A 20,592-nucleotide genomic window follows, 5' to 3' on the forward strand; every position below is an offset into this window, starting at 1 on the left:
AAGAAAAGTAACAGATCACAAAACATGATACATTTATACTTGTATATGAATACATTGCATCCAACAGTGGTGCTGAATGCTGCAGTAACAAGAATGTGCTATGGCAAATTAGTAGCTGATGCATAAAGATCCTCAAATAAAGGAGCAAACAACCCTTTTTAATAATGGGAAGGGAATGGGGGGAGTAAAAGACAAAAACTTTAAGGCTGAATTTACACCGCAGCACACTCCGGCTCACAGCTGGGGTCTGGTGCGTTTCCATTAAGGATGGGCTTGGGCGTGTGCAGACACTCCACATGCAGAGCTTGCCAGGAAGTCGGCACGGCGCTGCGCTAATCACAGGCAGTGGGACATTTTCCGATGTGAGGCTGCAGAGATTGGGAAATGTCTCACTGCCTGTGATTAGTGCAGCGCCGTGCTGACTTCCTGGCGGGCTCTGCATGTGGAGTGTGCAAACACGCCCGAGCCCATCCTTAGTCTCCATTCACAGTTTCAGGTCCGATTTCAGCCCAAATTTTTGGCTGAATTCAGACCTAAAATGGACAAAAAAGACACATTTCACACCAGAGCCGCTGTGGAGATGTGTGAACCGGCTTCATAGAGAGAGGGTCACAATTTTCTGCTATGTGAATTGGATGCGGGGAAAACAGCATCCAATTCACATAAGTGTGAACCCAGCCTTACAGATACACTAGACTTAGATAAGTACAAAGCCAGCCCACCTGTTATCTGTGTGTTTATTTTGTCGTATCTATAGGTCCTATACCTATATCACAATTACAATGCCATAAGTAGAAGGCATATGCAGTAAGTCACAGTTACACTCTCATGGAATCAGAACTCCACACAGAGAAATTGTAGAAGGTAAGAAGCAGAGAACGATGAGACAGTGTTTTAAGTTGTTGCTTCACGCTGTGGTCCCAAATGCAATGCTGTCAGGGTGCCAGGTGTAGTTCATTATTTTATTAGGAACATAATTTGGCTACAGCCCAATTTAACTTTTCTATATAGAGAGATGCCCAAATAGTTTAAAACAACTGGAATTTGGCTGAGCAAAGATGGTTTTCATATAAAAATTACTTGGTTTCTTATTCAGAATTTCCCATTGAAATGAATGGCTATCAGGATGACAAGTTAGGTGCCATATAAATTAGGGTTTATATAACTTGGCTCAGGCCAAATTGAACTTTCCTATATAGTAGGATGCTCAATTAGTATAAAACAAGTGGAATTTGGGTGAGCATATAGGAATTGCTTGGTTTCTTATTTGGAATTTCACATTGAAATGCATGGATGCCAGGGTGCCATATTTCATTGTTTATATCCCTTGGCTCAGGCCAAATTTAACTTTTCTATATCATAGGATACCCAATATGTATATAAAACAAGTGGAATATGGGTGAGCCAAGACGGTTTTCATATACTGTAGGAATAGCTTGGTTTCTTATTCGGAATTTCACATTGAAATGCATGGATGCCAGGGTGCCAAGTTTGGTGCCTTATTTCATAGTTTATATCAATCGGCTCAGGTCAAATTGAACTTTTCTATAAAGAAGGATGCCCAATGAGTATAAAACAAGTGGAATTCATGTGAGCCAAGATGGTTTTCATATAGGAATAGCTTAGCTTCTTGTTCAGAATTTCCCATTGAAATTGATTGCTGTCATGGTGCCACGTTTGGTGCCAAATTTTATGATTTATATCACTTGGCTCAGGCCAAATTGAACTTTAGCTAATAGACAGAGGGATGCCCAATTACATGAAAACAAGTCTGGGTGAGTCAAGATGGTTTTCATATAGAAAAAATTATTTATTCAGAATTACCCCATTAAATAACTGGCAATTAGGAAGACAGAATTATTAAAATTCATTTTTTTAAATAAACTTTGCAGATGATTGTTTAGTAAATAATCACTTTTGTGAATAAAGATCCATCCTGAATAAGAAGCTGGCCGAATAAGAAGCCAACTTCAGCATCATATAAAACCCTGTATTATTTATAACAGCACCACACCGTACAGTGTATTTTCCCGCTTTCTCTATTATAGCTCTGGTAACGGTTTCTACTTATTGCACACTGCTTCCTTTTTGACACACGGGGCCGCTCGATTCATTTTCCCTACCGGGTCAACCGAACCAAGAGAGAGAATTGATAGACAAACGTCTCTGGCAATCACATTTAGCGTCCTCCCTAAACTGACAAGCAGCGGCCAATCGGATAGAGCAAGGGCGGACTGTCGTGGGTCGGGTTTGGTTGCGAAGTGCACCATAATAAGGCTGCTAAAGCTGGTCTGTAGTAAGGAGCGGGAACGAAGGGAGAACGGTTGCATTTGTTGTTTGAAGATCGGGTATGTTGTGCTAGATGCTGCAAAAAACCCCCACCTGTTTATGTTGTAGCTAGTAAAATGCCGATCACGTACGAAGCTTATGTTATTGCATATTGATCGCGCGATATGGACTGTCACATTTTGTCAGTGTAACCGATGTCAATAAGGTGATAAAGCCATTAGTGCATGTGTGACAGTGTTTATGTTATGATAGAGTATGCTTTGTGTTGGGCATTGTAGCCTTAACAGCTGGTAACAATGTCACTGATAAGGAAATGTCACATGGTTTGTTTTTACACCTATGAGAATAAAATGAATGTCTGCAAGCAGAACGATGGCATGCCAATTTCCAATCATAATCCACTGCTGATAAGGGTTTGGGTAATTATTCTGGCTTCTGATTGTTTTTGTTTTCTGTGACCACCTTTGCATTGATTGGGGTGTTCTCTTTAATTGTCTGGGTTTTCCCCCTTCCCCCATATTATTATAATAATAATAATAATAATAATAATAATATTTTTTATTATAAGCAATTTATGTTTATAGCAGACTTCAGTGACTACAGGCTTTTATTTCATGCACCGAGAGAGATTTTTGGAAGCCACTTAAGGAGTGGAAACTAACTGAATTGTAGGTAGCTTTTATAGACAAAGTAATGCAGCTTTGTAATAAAAAAAATACATCATGAATATAAATGCACATGCTAGCAGTGTGAGTCCCTGAATTTGACCCGGATGGCAGCCAGGCTCAAGTGAGTGGAAGCAGCAAAATGCCTCAATCACTGAGGGATTAGCTCATCACTGTTATGTTTCTCCTTATATTATTGGGGGGAGGTCAAGGACAGTCTAGCCCAGCCATTCTCCACCAGGGTTGTGTGGAACCCTAGGGTTCCTCCTCAGGTTTCTAGGGGTTTCTTGAGCTTTGGCAGACTGACCTCACATCTCATAGTGCACACATACTTCTGCGGCAAAACTATATGCCATACACTGGTAAATATAGGGTGTCCATCAAAACTTAAATAAGATAGTAAATAAAAACTTCCCAAAAAAATGAAGCATTGTTAAATAGTGTGGCCATAGGTAAAAAACAGTCTAAAAATCTCAGTCATAATTGCAAAACACAAACATGTGTAAAAGCAGGTTACCTCACAGCCTCTGTACAGCCAGATAGAACCCAGCACCTGTGATGAAGTTGTAGGTATGTAGGCACATACCAGCCTGGAATGCCAAAGGGACTGTCCTGGAATCGGCTGCGGGGATGTCAAACCTTATCCTGGTAAATGGACAAGCAGAAATCCACCAAGAAGATGGCTGCTTGAGTCCACAGGATCCACAAGTTGTGTCAACGGCAGTGCCACGGACAGGTGGATTGGCATTACCATTCTGGTGGTTGTATGAGACGGGGGAGTGGACCAGGGCGCTCTCTCTCTCATAGAATGACTTGTTTCAAAGCTCCCGTCTTTCTTATCCAATAAGGTGAGGGGGCAAGGGGATTAAAGTGTTACTAAACCCAGTAATATGAAAATAGTTCATCTGCCCCCCCCCCCCCCCCCCAGTGCCCACAGTTTATAAATCTTCTTTTTACAGTAAAGTATTGCCACTATATACCTTTTTGGCTGATCTGTATACCATGGCCAGTGATAAACTGCACAGTTTCTACAGTGCTGAGCGTTCAGGTAGGAGATTTCCACTGCACCCTGTATACACACGCACATGTGTGATGTTAATATCATGTGACCTGGCTAGTTCAGCTCAACAAGGAAATATTCTCTACAGCATAAAAGACACAACTGAGCATGTGCAGGTCGGCTACCCTGACTGTGTCATCTGGCTTTCCCCAGATAAACAGTGCAGGGGGGGGGGGGATCTATGCTTACAGGATAAAACAGCCTTTTTACACAAAGCAGAGGATTAACCCCTTAAGTTCCACAGTGAGTATAACAAGCATTTTATGCTGCATATACGGACTGATTTTACTGTTGTGGGTTTAGTAACACTTTAAATAGTGACAATAGATCACATGGAGGGACGACGGAACCAGCTTATTAGCCCACATACCCTTCAATCTTCAAGTGCTGTTCACTGTCAGAAACCATGAATCAGACTGAGACAGAAGTACAGTTAAATCTCACTTGTTTAATAATTAAGAGCATGGACCTGAGCAGCAAGAATTGTGTCACCCTAAGGAGAAGTGAGACTTGTGCGAACCGTAGCCAGAATACGATCAAGAGGAATCACAGGACCCAGAACCGACTCCATCTTGGAAGTGGAGGAAAATTGTCATGACAAAGCGTCAGCCCTTACATTCTTAGTACTGGGTAAGAATGAGACCATGTAATTTAAACTAGACCAGAAAAGAGCCCATCGCGCCCTTCTGGGAGAGCGGCGTTTAGGCTCAGACAGGAATGTGAGATTCTTATGGTTAGTAAGAAGGACAACCGGCACAATGGTACCTTCGAGGAGATGTCTACATTATTTCAGTGCTAAAATGATCGCTAACAGCTCTCTGTCCCTAATCTCGTAATTGCACTCCGCAGGAGACAATTTCTTGGAAGAGTAGCCACAAGGATACATAGTGCTCTGAGTTGAGACAGAAGAGTGCCAACTCCAGTCTCAGACGCATCAACCTCAAGGATAAAAGGTAATGTAGGATCAGGATGTGTCAACTCAGGAGCAGAAACAAGGCAGCCTTGAGACTCTGAAAGGCCTTAATGGTCTCCGGAGACCAACTCTGGGTTACTGACCTTTTCTGGTCATATCAGTCAGGGGCGGTCAAATAACTCTGTAATCAACGGAATCGGATAGGCATTCTTAATTGTGAAACGATTGAGACCCCTATAATCAATACAAGGTCTCAGTTCACCACTCTTCTTCACAAAGAAGAAACCAGCACCAGCAGGAGACGAGGATTTGTGGATGAAACCTTGAAAAAGTGTGTCTGCAACATACTCCTCCAAGACTGAAAGAGGGTAAACCAGGCAACGAAGTGGTATGGCACCAGGTTGAAGGTTAATTGCGCAATAATGTGACCAGTGTGGAGGCAAACTACCAGCTTGACCATTGTCAAAGATGTCACTAAAATCGTGGTACTCCTCCGGCAGGGAGGCGAGTGAAGAGGTGCACAGGACCTTGGCGACCTTCTGGAAGCATGTTTTTACTGCATTGTGGTGACCAGGAGAGAACCTCAGCACGGAGCCAATAAAAAGAGGGGTTGTGCCTCTGTAACCAAGGATAACCAATAACCAGCGGAAACTTAGGTGAGGCAATAACTTGGAATTGGATTATCTCATGGTGAAGAGCCCCTAAGGCCATGGAGGAGCACGATACAAAGGCAGCATCAATGAACAGGCCTGCAGCCCCAGAGTCGATTAGAGCCTGTATCTCGACGGACGACTCAGCCCAAGAAAGGGTAGCCTAAACCAGGGGCTTTTCCTTCTAGATAACTGGGGACAAAACAACGCCTCCTAAGGTCTATCAGTGACGGGACCTCAAGGTTCAGGCGTTCCCTGGACAGGTAGGACAAGACTTCAAAAAGTGACCAGCCTGGCCACAATAAAGGCACAATCTCTCCCTCCTCCTAAGGGTTCTCTCATCCGCAGAGAGATGCATAAATCCCAAGTGCATGGGTTTATCTTCACAGACTGACTCGGTACCAGGAGGCATGGGAGGTAAGGGTGGGACTGCAAAGCTCGGAGACAAATGTACAGGAGGCTTCTGCAAGTGCTCCTTTAAAAGGAAGTCTTTCTCTGAGTCTAGAGTCAATAAGGATGGCAAACATGATCAACCTCTCCAGCTCAGTGGGTATATCTCGGGCTGCTATCTCATCCTTGATGGTATCCGAGAGACCATGAGAAAAAGCAGCCACGAGGGCCTCACTGTTCCAAGCAGCCTCTGCTGCCAGAGTACAGACTTCAATGGCGTAATCGGTAACAGTTCTTGTACTCTGTTTGATGGACATGAGGCACTTGGCAGCAGAAGCGGAGCATGCGGGAACATCAAATACCCAGTTTAAAAAGTCACAAACTCAAGACACCAGTTTTTTGCGTCTCCGATAGAGGGTTTGCCCAGGCCAAGGCTCTCTCAGAAAGCAAAGATATCACAAAACCTACTTTGCTTCTGTCCGTGGGGAAACACATTTCAAGGTATATCTTAACCTGGTTGAGAAACCCTCTGCATTGGACTGGATCGCCACCAAATCGCTGAGGAAGCGGAGCAGAACCAGACATACCTCTTTCTATAGAGGTTATACTCTAGGCGAGTGCCTGCACAGAGACCGCAGCAGTGATGGCCTGCAACACAGGTTGTACCAGAGCAGCCACAGTGGGAGATTCCAGGTGAGCCGTGGCAAACTGATCCATGTGGTGATCCTGCTCATCCAATCTGGAAAAAATATTCCCAACAAGTGGATTGACTGCATCTTCTGAATTCATGGCCTTCGCCTACTGTCAGAAACCATGAATCAGACTGAGACAGAACTACAGTTAAATCTCACTTGTTTACTTGTTTTTATTTATTTTGTTTATTATTATTATTATTATTATTATTATTATTATTATTATTATTCAGAGTACACATAGCCAGAGTTCAGGAACCAGAATGGATAGTCAGACAAGCCAAAACGTCAGGGAGCCAGAGATGAGCTTGGTAGAACAGCAAGCAGGATCTGGAGCCAGAAGGAATGTCTTTAACAGGACCACAGGCGAGCGTCTCTAGAGATTTGACCAAGGTGAAGGCAGAGATCAGCTGGACTGGATGGCTTAAGTAGGCAGGACTGACGAGCAGGATATCATCAACAGGTGAGTCACTGTGGAGAGATAGGAGCTGGCAATTAGCCGACAGCTGAGGAGCCCAGCCCTGACATTCACAAAAAAGGCACCTAACTAAAAATATCTTGCAAGCAATAAATTCAGAGGCCTATATTATTGAGTATTATAAGCTATCGTACCTGGGGAACTTATGTACTTATTATACTTGCGTGATTTTGGGAAAAATTTAGAGGAACACTATGTTCGGTGCATCACTTTGGATAAGCCTACAGTGCTCCCCTACTCTTACCCCCCCCCCCCCCCCCCTTTTTTTTTTTTTTTTTTGTGCATCTCATTTTCCCAACATATAACAAATGACATGGACCTTGCAGAATGTATATAACATATTTATTCAGGCAGGTTAAAATTTGGTGGGTAGAATAATTCACACCATTTTTATAAAAATCTGGAACAATTTCTATCGAGTGCTGGTGCAGCCATCTTGACTAAGGGAAACCAGCAGTGAAGCCTTGCACACGTGCATGAAGTGCACTGTGCTTTGTGAATGGCCCCGTAGTCTTCTGGGACCTGTGAAGTGTCCCAGAAGGCTATGGGGGGAAGGAGAGGGGGGCCAAACTTCTGGATCGATTCACTATAGTGAACTGAGCCGGAAGTGGGAGCAGCAGATACCTGTCCAAACCAGGTACCCGCTCTCCTTTCCTCCTCCCTCCTCCCCCTTCCTCCCTCCTCCTATGTGGGGGTGGAGGCAGACAAGTGAAGTATCCCCTTTTTAGGTGGAGCTGCATTTTAAATGATTTCTCATGCGTATCTGACATTCATCATGGAATAGCTTTAAATCAAGAAACACCAGTTGTGATGGGTCAGTTACATAAGTAAAACTCAGATCCAGGGAATTATTATTATTATTACAGTATTCTACAAAAGAGGCCACTTTGGACAACCCTCCGCTTCAGATCAAAATATCATAAATATACCTACTGTAAAAATTTGAATTCGGAGAAGGGGTTATGGTTCCAAATGACTATATCTTCCCAATAGCCCATCGTGATATTTGCATAACATGGGGCATAATAAGGCCCACATGGCTCTCCCGTGGGTTTGCAAGTAAAAACAATACATAAAACAGAAATAATTTTATGTTCTAAAGTAAATTTGGTACAATTAAAAATAAACTGAGCCTGTTTATAGTGAAGTGCTTCCTTTTTAGTCAAGAAGTACAATAATGCTCTTAGACCTACTTCATGTGGGATTAATGTATAAGGGGCACTAACAACAAGTGATCTCCATATGGTTAGGATCCCATGTGTAGTCTTTGAGGTCATTGAATAAGTGTCTGGAATCTCTAATAAATTATGGTAAAGCAGAGACAATAGGTTGCAAAAAATAATCCATATATTTGCGGAAGCCACTTGTGAAGCTGTTGATACTCACTTTATAGGCCTGCCCGGAGATTATCCACTGATTTATGCACCTTTTGCCAGTTGATAAAAAGTATGGTGATTTATAATCCTTTGGTAGAAAGAAACCTTGTTTAATACCTCATTTCTATGTGCTCCTTCATAAAGCCAGGTAAAGGCACAATAGCCGGAGTGACTCCTTAAGATATTGACTACGATCTTGAACTGCCAAACTTTCTCCTTTTTGTCAGCCTGGTGGACAATGTTTTTTTTTTTTTTTGTTGGTCATAAGCTCTCTAAGGGCCTAGGACTCTTCCTTGCTTTGGTTAGTCCTCTTGTATAAAAAGTTGGGTGTCACTTTTTTTTTTTTTTTTCTCCTGAAGTTGCTATAAGCGGCCTCAAAGTTTCAATAACTGATCCCTGTAATTGGCCATGGGTTGACACCCCCCCCCCTCCCCCCAAAGCTTGTTCAATATGGTTACGGCCTAGTCATCCTTATCTACAGTATCATTCTCACCAGAGTCCTGGAGAACAAGTATGTCTGTATCTCAAAGGTTGTCATTCTTAATCTGTGACAGACCCAACCAGGGCAGGGCTTTTGGAGGTGACTGCTGGGTGGTCTCTTGCTTACTGGCTCTAGCTTTTAAGGGAACACTACTCCTTTTGGCGGTGTGTGCCTGGGGGACACTTAGAGTGGTCTTGTTTCTGATTCAAGTCCATGTCTCCCCAAAACACACTGATACTTATTTAGGGCCTCTATTCCCATAACCAGCAATGCCTGCTTTAGATAGTGATACTCGGAGCAGATGTTCATATCGGCTCAAAACAACCTGATATAATCCATTTAGGGTGTTATGTGTCTTTGTCCCATTGTGTGCCTCCTAGGTATGCATTCCCATTGTTAATTGAGTCGCCTTTTGTTTCTGTCTGTCTAATCATCTCTTGGAGATGAAATTATTATTATTATTGTGACCACTGTACCATGTAATGGAACCATTGTGGGATGTTGTGTATTTATTTTTATAATAATGTGTAATGTACTTTATACCCAGGGTTGTGGGCTAGTTATTAATTTCATTTATAACTACTCCATACTAGTAATGGAGGTTTATAGTGTGCCTGCTATAGCGTTGCTGGCAATCATGGGAAAACTTAAGTAGAAATTAATATGCACCCATACAACACTGAGAGGAGTATACACACATGCCAGGAGCCTAGCTAACAAATTGGAGGAACTGGAGCTGCTATTACACGAGGAGGACTTAGACTTTATGGGAAACTTGGTTTGACATCTCACACAATTGGCAGGGGTATTCCTTGTATCGAAAAGAAGGGGGAGGGGTGTGTCTATATATCAAAAATGATTTAAGGATGATAGAGAGGAGTGTCATTGTGAATGGGACGAGGGGGAGGTGGAATCTGTGTGGGTAGAACTCCAAAGAGAAGAAGATGGAAATTGATAATGGGTGTATGTTATAGGCCCCCAAACCTAAAGGAGAAGCTGGACATCCTATCACAGTTAGACATGGCAGCGAGGAAGGGAAATGTCATCATAATGGGGGACTTTGATTATCCTGGGCTGAGGGAACAGCTCCCTCATTAAAGGCCCGTCATTTCATAAATGTCTTGCAGGAAAACTTCATGTTTCAATTGGTGGATTCTCCAACTAGAAAGAATGCATTGCTAGATCTATTCAGTACAAACAATCCAAGTCTGATCTCAGATGTGGCAGTACAGGACAACTTGGGATCTAGTGATCACAGGATGATCATATTTAGCGTAAAGCATAGGAAAATGAGGCATGAGGTTAGCACAAGAACTCTAAATTTTAAAAGAGCCAAGTTTTCTGAAATGTACTCAATACTACAAGACATCAATTGGGACTTAATCCTAGAAACATTGAACACTGAGGAAAAATGGGAATGTTTTAGGAACCTATTAAACACTTGCTTACTGGGCACTTAAACCCGCTTCCTGCCCATGTAATTTTTAGCTTTCGGCGCTGTCACTCTTTGAATGACACTTGCGTGTTCATGCAACATTGTACCCAAATGAAATTTTAATCATCCCCCCACACACACACACAAATAGTGCTTTCTTTTGATGGTATTTAATCACTGCTGGGTTATTTTTTTTTTTTTTGCTAAAAAAAACGAAAGACCAAAACATTTTGAGAAAAAAAAAACAAAAAACCGTTTGAAATTTTTACGGTAAATTTTTTTTTTTTTTCTTTTTTTTTTTTTCTCCTTGATGTGTGCTGATTAGGTGACACTGGCAGCACTGATGGGCACTGGCATCACTGGGCACTGATTGGTGGAACTGGTGGGCATTGATAGGTGGCACAGATGAGGTGGCGGTGGCTCTCCCCCTTTGGCACCGATGTCCCTTTTGCCTGTAGCCGGTGATCAGCTTTTTTTTTTTTTTTTTTTTCTGGGGGGGGGAAGCCTAATACTGATCTTCTGTTTACATCACGTGATTAGCTAAGGGGCCAGGATCGGCCCCTTACTAAGATCTGTGATCAGCTGAGTCTCATTGACTCGGTGATCATAGAGCGTGCTGCGCGCTCCCCGCAGGCAGCTCATGCATGGGAGGACGTCTATTGATGCCCTCCCGGCAATTAAGGCCTGCACTTCTAGATGTCTTTTGGCTATAGTGCGGGCATGAAGCGGTTAAACAAAGGTATCACACAGTGAATTCCAATGGGAAGTAAATATAGAAGAGCATGGTTAAATTGGGTGGCTAAACCTTAATGTAAAATTTCTTATTAGGAAAAAAAAAAAGGCCTTTAAAAAATATTAACCGGAGGGGACATTATCAGCATTCCAACACTACAAGGAATGCAATAAGAAGTGTAAGAACGAAATCAGGATGACTAAAGACCCATACACACGATAGGACTTTGTACAAACTTTCCTGTGGATTTTTGTGCAAATGGCGTCGGCCATAAACTAATTAAGCATACACACGGCAGGACTTTTTCAGCCAACTTTAACCAACTCACGTGGTTTTTTTCAGCTCTTTACCGCCACCCTTTGGTCAACTTCTGTATTGTTGTCTGATCTTTTGCATTGGTTCTGAGCTTGCGTGTTTGTACTTTGGACTAAAATGCTATGAACTTGTGTACACACGATAGGATTTTGCACCATAGGTCTGTTTGCACAGCCAACATTTGTCTGATGAAAAAGTTTGTCCGATGGAGTGTACACATGGTAGGATGTTGCCTTAAAACAGCTAATTTGCATGTTTATTGTCAAAAAGTCCTATCGTGTGTATGGGCCTTACGAGACACCTACCAGAGGAGAGTAAAGAAAAATCCCAAGGAATTCTTTAGATATATTAACAGAGAGAAAAAAAGCGAAATCTGAGCACATTGCCCACATAAGACGATTAAGGGAGGATGGTTACAGATGACACTGAGAAGGCAACTGTACTAAATGCTTTCTTCTCCTCAGGTTTTTTTTTTTTTTTTACACAGGAAAAGGAGGGGTGTATTGACCACTACAGTATTGTTAGTAACACATCACATTATATACCCTTGTGGCTAACAGAGGCCAGAGTCAAGGAAAGGCTAGATAAGCTTAACACAAATAAATCCCCAGGACCAGATGGCTTACACCCGAAAGTCCTCAAGAACTCAGTCGGGTTATAGCTAGACCATTGTTCCTAAACATTGCGGACAGCATACTGACAGGAATTGTACCAGCAGATTTGATAAAAAGACATTGTGGTACCAATATTCAAGAAATATAGACATATTCCAGGGAACTACAGGCCGGTCAGCCTAACATCAATAGTAGGTAAATTATTGGAGGGGATGATGATAGGGGTGCTGAAATTAATCGATGCATCGCGATTCGGGTGTCCCCGATGCGGCATTGATGCATAAGGACCGGAAAATCGATTGCGGGTGACGTCATGACTAGCCCCTCCCGGGAAAGCGCTCGGAACGTTTTTTCAAAATTACTTTATTTTAATAAATGCTGTATTACAATGGATGATGTGCCCCGCTGTATGTGCTTTTTAAAAAAAACTGTCACTTCATACCGAATTTCACAGTAGTACGATACATGTGACGCCCGTCCCTGCCCCTCTATGCTCTCTCTCATATCCCCTGAGTCCTGACGTCAGCGGGGAATTCTCAGCTCCGCCCGCGTCTCCTCTGATACGATAGCTATAGTCAGCGGGCGGGGCTGGGAATCAGGAGACAGGAGAGGAGAGGGGCGGGACGGGCCGGGAGTCACATGTATTGTACTACTGTGAAACTCGGTATGAAGTGACATAGTTTTGTAATACAGCATTTATTAAAATAAAGTAATTTTAACAACAGTAAGTAGACAGAGTACAAATGTGTACTCTACTTACACTTCTCGCTGGGCCCGTGCTGACAGGTCCCTGGCTTTCCTGTGAACATTCCACTGTTAACTCCTAGTGTGCTGGAAGGTGCAAACAGGAATGCCAAGGAACTGTCAGCACCAGCGGTGGCCCGTGCATTGTGGGGGGTTTAGTGAAGTGATGGCTGCGTTTGACGGGCACAGTGGCTGCGTTTTGATGGGGGAGGTTCAGTATTTTTCAGTTTGCGCCCCCCCCCCCCCCAAAAAATTTTGAGCACCAGCTGCCACTGGTCAGCACAGAGACAGTACAGGGAACTTCACAGGGCTGTTTGTCATCCGTGGATTGTATTCCCTCCTGACCTCCCAGCAGCAGTGTGTGTGAATGCCTGTACCCTGCAGTGCACTGGATTACTGTACTTTTTAAGAGAGTGAGGTTATTTTTAATTCAAAGCGGAGTTCCTGTCAATTTTTTGTTTATTAAAAGTCAGCAGCTACAAAAAAAGTGTATCTTCTGACTTTTAATAGACACTCACCTGTCCCTCAATCCAGCGACGTGGCCACCCAAACCCCCCCTTCTCTCCCCTGCCTGTCCACAGCGCTGGCAATACTACTGTGGGCATCCGGCTGTAACAGCTTGCAGCTTCACAGCCGGGTGCGCATGTCTCACTGCTCTGTCCTGCATAGCCGGGCAATCTTTTGGGAACTGTGATGTGTCCCAGAAGATTGCAGGGTGGAAGGGCCGCCTAGGCGGCCCAAGAGGAAGTGGGAGCTTGTCAGTAATCGTGATGCATCGCGGAATCGAATTGTGAGACCAGTGAAGATGCGCACCCCTAGATGATGAGGGTCTATATCCAAGAATTTGCTGGTGAAAACTGTATCATTGGTTGTTTTGCTTGCGTCTATCTAGCAAAGTTACTCTGTGGTATAGGCAAGGAAGCTGAGATTTCTGCAGTGTGTAAATTGTGCTTTTACTATACAAAGATGCTGTACATACAAAAGTATTACAATCTTAGGAATACAATACAAGACTGACAGATCTCTATAACAAGCAAAATGCCTATCAAATGAACAGCCTATAGTCTATATCAGTACAAATATACTTAAAAGTTACTTATCTTCTGTTACTGTATGTTCGTGATCTCCATTGGCAACGATTCTTCTTGGACACCAGGCAGTGTTCTTGTATCATGAGTGGCGGCTTCTGATCTTCAAAGCATGATGGTGTGTCTTTGTCCCTAGCTTATGCCTGAATCCCCCTTTTATGTGCCAGGCTGTTTACCATAGTTACCAAACAACAGAAAACATACCTGTTTGCTGTAGCTGTGTAGACAATGGACTGTTGAAAACTGTATCTACGTACCCATTGTCTAATCAAGCCAACACCTGACAGTAATCTAACAGTCATTCTTTCAGTTTGAAAACCTCAAACAATGTAAATCTTTCTTGTGTACTGTAGCTATAGAGACAATAGCTTGTTGAAAACTGTAACAATACCCATTGTATCCAGCATTTGTTTGAGAAAGTCTGTCTCTGTGACACCAGAATGCTATGTCTTATAGAAAAATTATATTTTATATCAAACGCAACACATTGGTCTGGCAAGAACGACCCTTCTTAAACTCATGCTGATTACTACCAATCTGTTCACATTCTACGAGGAAATGAGCTGCCATCTAGATAGGGGGAGGCCTGTGGATGTGGTGTATCTGGAATTTGCAAAAGCATTCGATACAGTTTCCCATAAACTCTTAATCTACAAGCTGGGGTTTGCAGGCATGGACCATAAGGTTTGTGCTTGGATAGAAAACTGGTTACAGGGGCATGTTCAAAGGGTAGTGATAAATAAAGTGTACTCAGACTGGTCTGGAGTGGTAAGTGGGGTACCACAAGGTTCTGTCTTAGGACCAAATATGTTTAATTTACTCATAAATGACATAGAGGAAGGGATACATAGCTCAATCTCAGTTTTTGCGAACGATACAAAAATAAGCAGGGCAATAACCCTGCTGGGGTGCAAATTTGCACCAAATGGCAATTTTGGTACCGAAAATGACCGTTTAAAAAAAAAAAAAAAAAAAAAAAAAATTATATATTTATTGTCATCAATTTAAATTAATAGGAATTTATTGTTGGCCATTATTGGAACCTTCTTCTCTTTTCTTGCTCAAGAAAAATGCAGTCTCTAACCATCTCATGTATCATGGTTTCAATATTAGTTAAACACACTGCTAGTAGTAGTAGCAAAGTTTCCATTTGGTGCATCTCTAGCAGACATGATGCAGGAGATGTTTAGGGACTGCAGACAAGAGATCAATGCAGCCTCGCCAGCGCCTGTCAGGTGCAGCCTCGCCAGTGCCCAGATCAGAGCAGCAATCTACCGCTCTGTCACGGAGCTGAATTTGAATTTCCGGCCGCAGTAACAATGTCCCTGCCCCCTGTGATCACGTCACACTGATTTAATGTCCCGGCATTGGGTCAGTGTGCTGTCTATGGAAGCAGGCGGGGCATTGTTACTGAGGCCGCCCGGACAATTCAGTTCCCTGACGCACGGAGGTTGTCGCTCTGCGAGGAAGAGGAGGTGGGATGGGAGGACTAAGCAGCCAGGATCACCCCTGCAATGGGTGGCACCTGGGGCTGACCCGCCCCCTTTTCGGCATCATTTAGCAATAACTTTACAGCAGGATATAGAAGTTTTTTTACAGAAAGACCTGAACAAAATGATGGAGTGGGCAACTACATGGCAAATAAGGTTTAATGTGGAGGAATGTAAAATCTTAGCACTTGGGGCTAAGAACACAAACTACTCACTGGGGGGGAGAACCTCTGGTGGAGTCAAGGATGGAGAAAGATCTGGGGGTCCTAGTGGAAGACAGACTGTGCAATAGCATGCAATGTCATGCTGCAGCTACCAAAGCCGGCAGAATGTTAGCAGGCGTCAAATTTTTTTTTTTTTTTTTTTTTTTTTTTTTTTTTTTTTTTTTTGACTCTTTGGTAGCTGCAGCATGACATTGCATGCTATTGCACAGTCTGTCTTCCACTAGGACCCCCAGATCTTTCTCCATCCTTGAAATATATATATATATTATATTATATTTTATATATATATATATATATATATATATATATATATATATATATATATATATATATATATATATATATATATATACACACACACGTACACTATAATCCTGCCACTTTATAAAACTCTGATCAAGCCACATCTGGAGTATTCCGTCTAGTTCTGGTCACCAGAAGGGATGTATTGGAGCTAGAGAGAGTCAAAAGAAGGGCAACTAAATTAATAAGGGGACTGGAGGACCTCAAATTCGAAGAGCGACTACAAGCACTACATTTATTCTGGCTGGAGAAAAGACGCACAAATGCTTCAATGGTGTTTCCAGCATAGGAAAAAGCTAATTAATCTCAGGGGGTGTAAAAGGACATGGGGCCACACAATGAGATTAAAGGAGAAGTGGTTTAACCTCAAGCTGTGCAGGGTTTTTTTCACTGTCAGGGAGGTAAGAATGTGGAACTCTCTTCCACAAGTGGTGGTGTCAGCAGAGAAGTATTGATATTTAAAAAAAAAAACAAAAAAAACGGACGTGCATCCCCCCCCCCCTTTTTTTTTTTTTTTTTTTTTTTTTTTTTTTTTTAAATTCTTTTTCCCCTTTCGTCTTTCAGGACAGCCACCATGAGAGATAGTCTCCTCCTCTTCCTCTAGGAAACACTGCGCCAGCCCATAAATTCTTACTTCCCCCTGCCAGACCTCAGTATTAGTGTTTCCTCCGGTGGGGAGACACTGTGCAAGGAGCCAGGCCATTCAGTCAGGGTGACTGCGGCTGTTTATATTTTTTGGAGCCTGTAATGGGAGCAGGGGTTTCCTAGGGCATAGGGGGGACTTACCCCTAGTTCTGTTGCCACCACTTCCTAGCCGAGTGCGGCTTCAGGTTGGGGGGACTCCCTATCGCAGCTACAGGGCTGCAGCAGGCAGGCGCTCACCTTCCCTGTATTCCATACAGACCGCTCTCTTTTTTTTCTTGTTTTTGGAACTAGGCGGGCCGGACGACGGGCGACGTCATTTCCGGCGGAAGGGCGAGTGCTTGCCTTTGACCCACGACTTCCGGTTCCGGGTCGCGGCGCTGATAGGGAAGCCAGGCACAGGCTGGAGACGAGTCTGGGACGCGCACAGGCAGCGTGGGACTCGGTAGTAGCAACCACCTGCAAGTCATGTCGGAAGCAGATGCTCAGCCAACGGACACTACCTCCAGCCTTCCTAAGGTAAGAGTGCCCTGGGGAAGAGTACTCTTTATCTAGGATTGTCCCTCCATGTATAGTTCCTGTCATGGGGGGGGCAGACACCCTGGGTTCTTTATCTAGGATTGTCCCTCCATGTATAGTTCCTGTCATGGGGGGGCAGACACCCTGGGTGGTCAGGGGAGGGAGGCTCAGATCCCCCACAATATTAAGGAGGGTCTTGTGTACTCCCAGGGTTGTATCGTTTTTTTTTGGAAAAAAAAAAAAAAAAAAAAAAAAGAAGTGACAAAATGTTTTTTTCTTTTCATGTATTTCAGAAAGCTACAGAGAAGTCTAGGTCTGCACATAGCTCTAAGAAGAGGTGTGCCTCTTGCAGGGACACTTTAGGGGAAACATGGACAAAGGTCTTGTGTAGGGAGTGCATAGACTCCCTTGTTAAGGAGAGGGACTCTGAACAGGAGTCAGGACTTGCAGCCTCGGTTAAAGAGCTTTCGTCCACCTTCTCTTCATTTAAAGCCTTATTTGAAAGGTTTCAGCCTCCCTTTAGTCCAGTCCCCCAGGATACAACCTCGCCTCAGGCTCAGGGCTCTGCTCCTGCCCAACCTGCAACTTCAGTTAGTGCAGTGGAAGCTCCAGGGCCCTCCGGAGTGGAACAAAGACAACCAGACAGTTCCTCCTCCGATTCCCAGGATGGTTCAGAGGGAGAGGACCTGGACGGGGAGTCCAGGAAATCCTCCAGATATAAATTATCCCTGGAAGAGGTAGAGGACCTCTTAGGGGCTATTTATACAACCCTCGGTATTCAGGAAGACAGGAAACCCCTGACCCTTCATGACCAAATGTACAAGGGTTTAGGGAACAAAGGAAGAAAGTTTTTCCAGTACATGAGGTATTGGTTGAAACTATTAAAAAGGAGTGGCAGGATCCCGAAAGGAAACCCTTTTTTTTTCTAGATCCTTAAAAAGGAGATTTCCATTCTCGGATGATCCTACATCTATCTGGAATAAAAGTCCCCAAGTTAGATGCTGCCTTCTCCCAGGTTTCCAGACACACAGACCTGGCTTTTTGAGGACATGGGGGCCCTGGTGGATGTCATGGATAAGAGAATAGACTCTCTTCTCAAAAAGACTTGGGATTCAACAATTGGTAATTTAAAACCTGAGTTGGCTGTCACAGTAGTGGCTCGCAATCTGGAGCACTGGCTCTCTAAGATTCAGGAGCATATGAAGCTGGAACGGCAAAAGAAACCATTCTATCTTCTTTCCCTACGATTCTGCGGGGTATCGCCTACATAGCTGATGCCTCGGCAGAATCAGTCCGTATGTCGGCCAGATCAGCGGCTCTGGCCAATTCGGCCAGGAGAGCCCTCTGGCTAAAAACTTGGCCGGGCGATAGCGCCTCTAAGGCCAAGTTGTGCGGCATACCGTTAACGGGAGACCTTCTCTTCGGCCCAGGGTTAGAGACCGTCTTGGACCGCACAGCAGACAGGAAGAAATCCTTCCCAGTTAAGCGGAAAACCCCTACACAGACAAAGAAGGGGTTTTGTCCGCAAAAGCGTAAAGAAATTCCAAAGCCGGAAGGGCAAAAGAAATTCTGGGGTCAGAAGAAGGGGAGGGGCGATTTTTCGCCCTCCTGAACAGCCCCGTAAAAACCAATGACTCCCCAACCAGGGTGGGGGGAAGACTGGGTGACGTACAGGAGATTCCGTATGGAAACAATTTTCACAGTCAGAGCCCTGTTGCCCGCAACTGCTTTATGGTATCTCTGGATCTAAGGGACGCGTATCTACACGTTCCTATTACAGAAGCCTCGCAGAGGTTACTTCGGCTAGCAGTAAATGTAGGTGGAACAACGGTACATCTACAGTTTCAGGCGCTGCCTTTCGGGCTATCCTCCTCGCCCCGCATTTTCACCAAGGTCTTGGCGGAGGTGATGGCCTTTCTTCGACTCCAGGAATATCAGTGATAGCATACCTGGACGACCTGCTCCTGTTTGCACCGTGTCCACTGCAGTTAGTCAGAGATCTAGAACTAACAAAGAGAGTTCTTACAGGTCTAGGGTGGCTAATGAACTTGGAGAAAATCCAGTTTGATTCCCCTCTCAGCGCATCACGTACCTAGGCTATCTGTTGGACTCAACGCTACTGAGAGTGTTTCTCTTCCAGCAGAAAAAGTACAAAAACTGGACAGGGCAGTGGCTGTTCTCCAGTGCAGCAGTCAGGTCTCCTTAAGAGTTCTGAGGTCGGTCCTGGGACTATTAACCGCTACCCTCCCAGCAGTGCAATGGGCAGGTCTGCACTTTCGTCCCTTGCAGTCCTTTGTCTTAAGGGTGTGGGATCACAGTCAGAAAGATCTGGACACCTTGGTACAGGTTCCACCCCAAGTAAAGAGATCCCTCTGGTGGTGGAGGAGGGTCTCAAACTTGTCGCAGGGTCGTCTGTGGTTCATCCTAGTTTCTCAGGTGGTAACCACAGACGCAAGCGGCAAGGGTTGGGGGGCGCATCTGGGTTCCCTTTTAGCACAGGGGCACCTGGGAGGGGCGACGAACTAAGAAGGTCGTCCAATTGGAAGGAGCTGAGGGCAATCGGGCTGAGCACTCAGGTTCTTCAAGGAGGAGCTACGGGGCCACCATGTTCAGGTGCGGTCGGACAACTCGTCCGCCGTGGCCTATGTAAACAAACAGGGCGGCACGAGAAGCCGAGTCCTGTCGGCCTTAGCATCAGACATTCTGAACTGGGCCGAGACTCCCACTCTCTCACTCTCAGCAGTCTTCCTGTGAGGAGAAAAGAATGTGATAGCAGATTTTCTCAGCCGAACCAAACTGAGAGAGGGTGATTGGATCCTCAACCAGGAGGTTTTCAATCTCATTTCAGAGAAATGGGGTCCTCCAGAAGTAGATCTGTTCGCGTCAAGAAGCAACGCGAAAGCCCCTTGTTTTTTTCTCCCTAAACAGAGGGGAGGGAGCGCGAGGGGGTCGACGCATTGATCCAGAACTGGCATTTCAGAATCTGCTATGCCTTCCCGCCCCCAGCATTATTACCGGCAGTTCTCAGGAAGTTCCAGATGGAAAACACGTCCCTGATTCTAGTAGCACCACATTGGCCAAAGAGGGCTTGGTTCTCAGTACTCAAGCAACTAGCGGTCGAACCTCCCTTATTCCTGCCACCTCGAGAGGATCTCCTCTCACAGGGCCAGTCCTCTGTCCACAGGTTCACCAATGGCAGTTAGCGGCCTGGCTACTGAGGAGGTATGCTAAGAGGCTAGGGGTTTTTCTGAGAAATTAATCTCCACCCTCCTCAACAGCAGGAAGAAGGAAACACGCCAGATTTATAAAAAGGTCTGGGGTACGTTTCAATGAATGGTGTGCAGAAGGCTCCTTTTGCGGTACACAGTCCCACAACGGTGTTGGAATTCCTTCAGTGCGGGGCAGATAGGGATTTATCCATAAGTACCCTTAAAGGTCAGGTATCAGCACTCAGTGCTTATTTAGAAAAGCATCTGGCCACCAACCCTTGG

General features: G+C 44.4%; 1 protein-coding gene across 2 annotated transcripts in view; it reads left to right on the forward strand.

Annotated features, from left to right (window-relative positions):
- The first annotated feature begins 2,188 nt into the window (after window positions 1-2,188).
- The window catches only part of SCAI (suppressor of cancer cell invasion), a 1,468,821-nt gene continuing 1,450,417 nt past the window's right edge, over window positions 2,189-20,592 (forward strand). Inside the window, exon 1 of one of the 2 annotated variants that reach the window (XM_073600351.1) lies at window positions 2,189-2,348. The gene's annotated coding sequence lies outside the window, so the exon portion shown is untranslated. The remainder of the gene's footprint in view (window positions 2,349-20,592) is intronic. The other variant, XM_073600352.1, reaches the window with a different exon arrangement.

The sequence above is a fragment of the Aquarana catesbeiana genome, linkage group LG09, assembly GCF_042186555.1.
Source record: "Aquarana catesbeiana isolate 2022-GZ linkage group LG09, ASM4218655v1, whole genome shotgun sequence".
Taxonomy (NCBI): domain Eukaryota; kingdom Metazoa; phylum Chordata; class Amphibia; order Anura; family Ranidae; genus Aquarana; species Aquarana catesbeiana.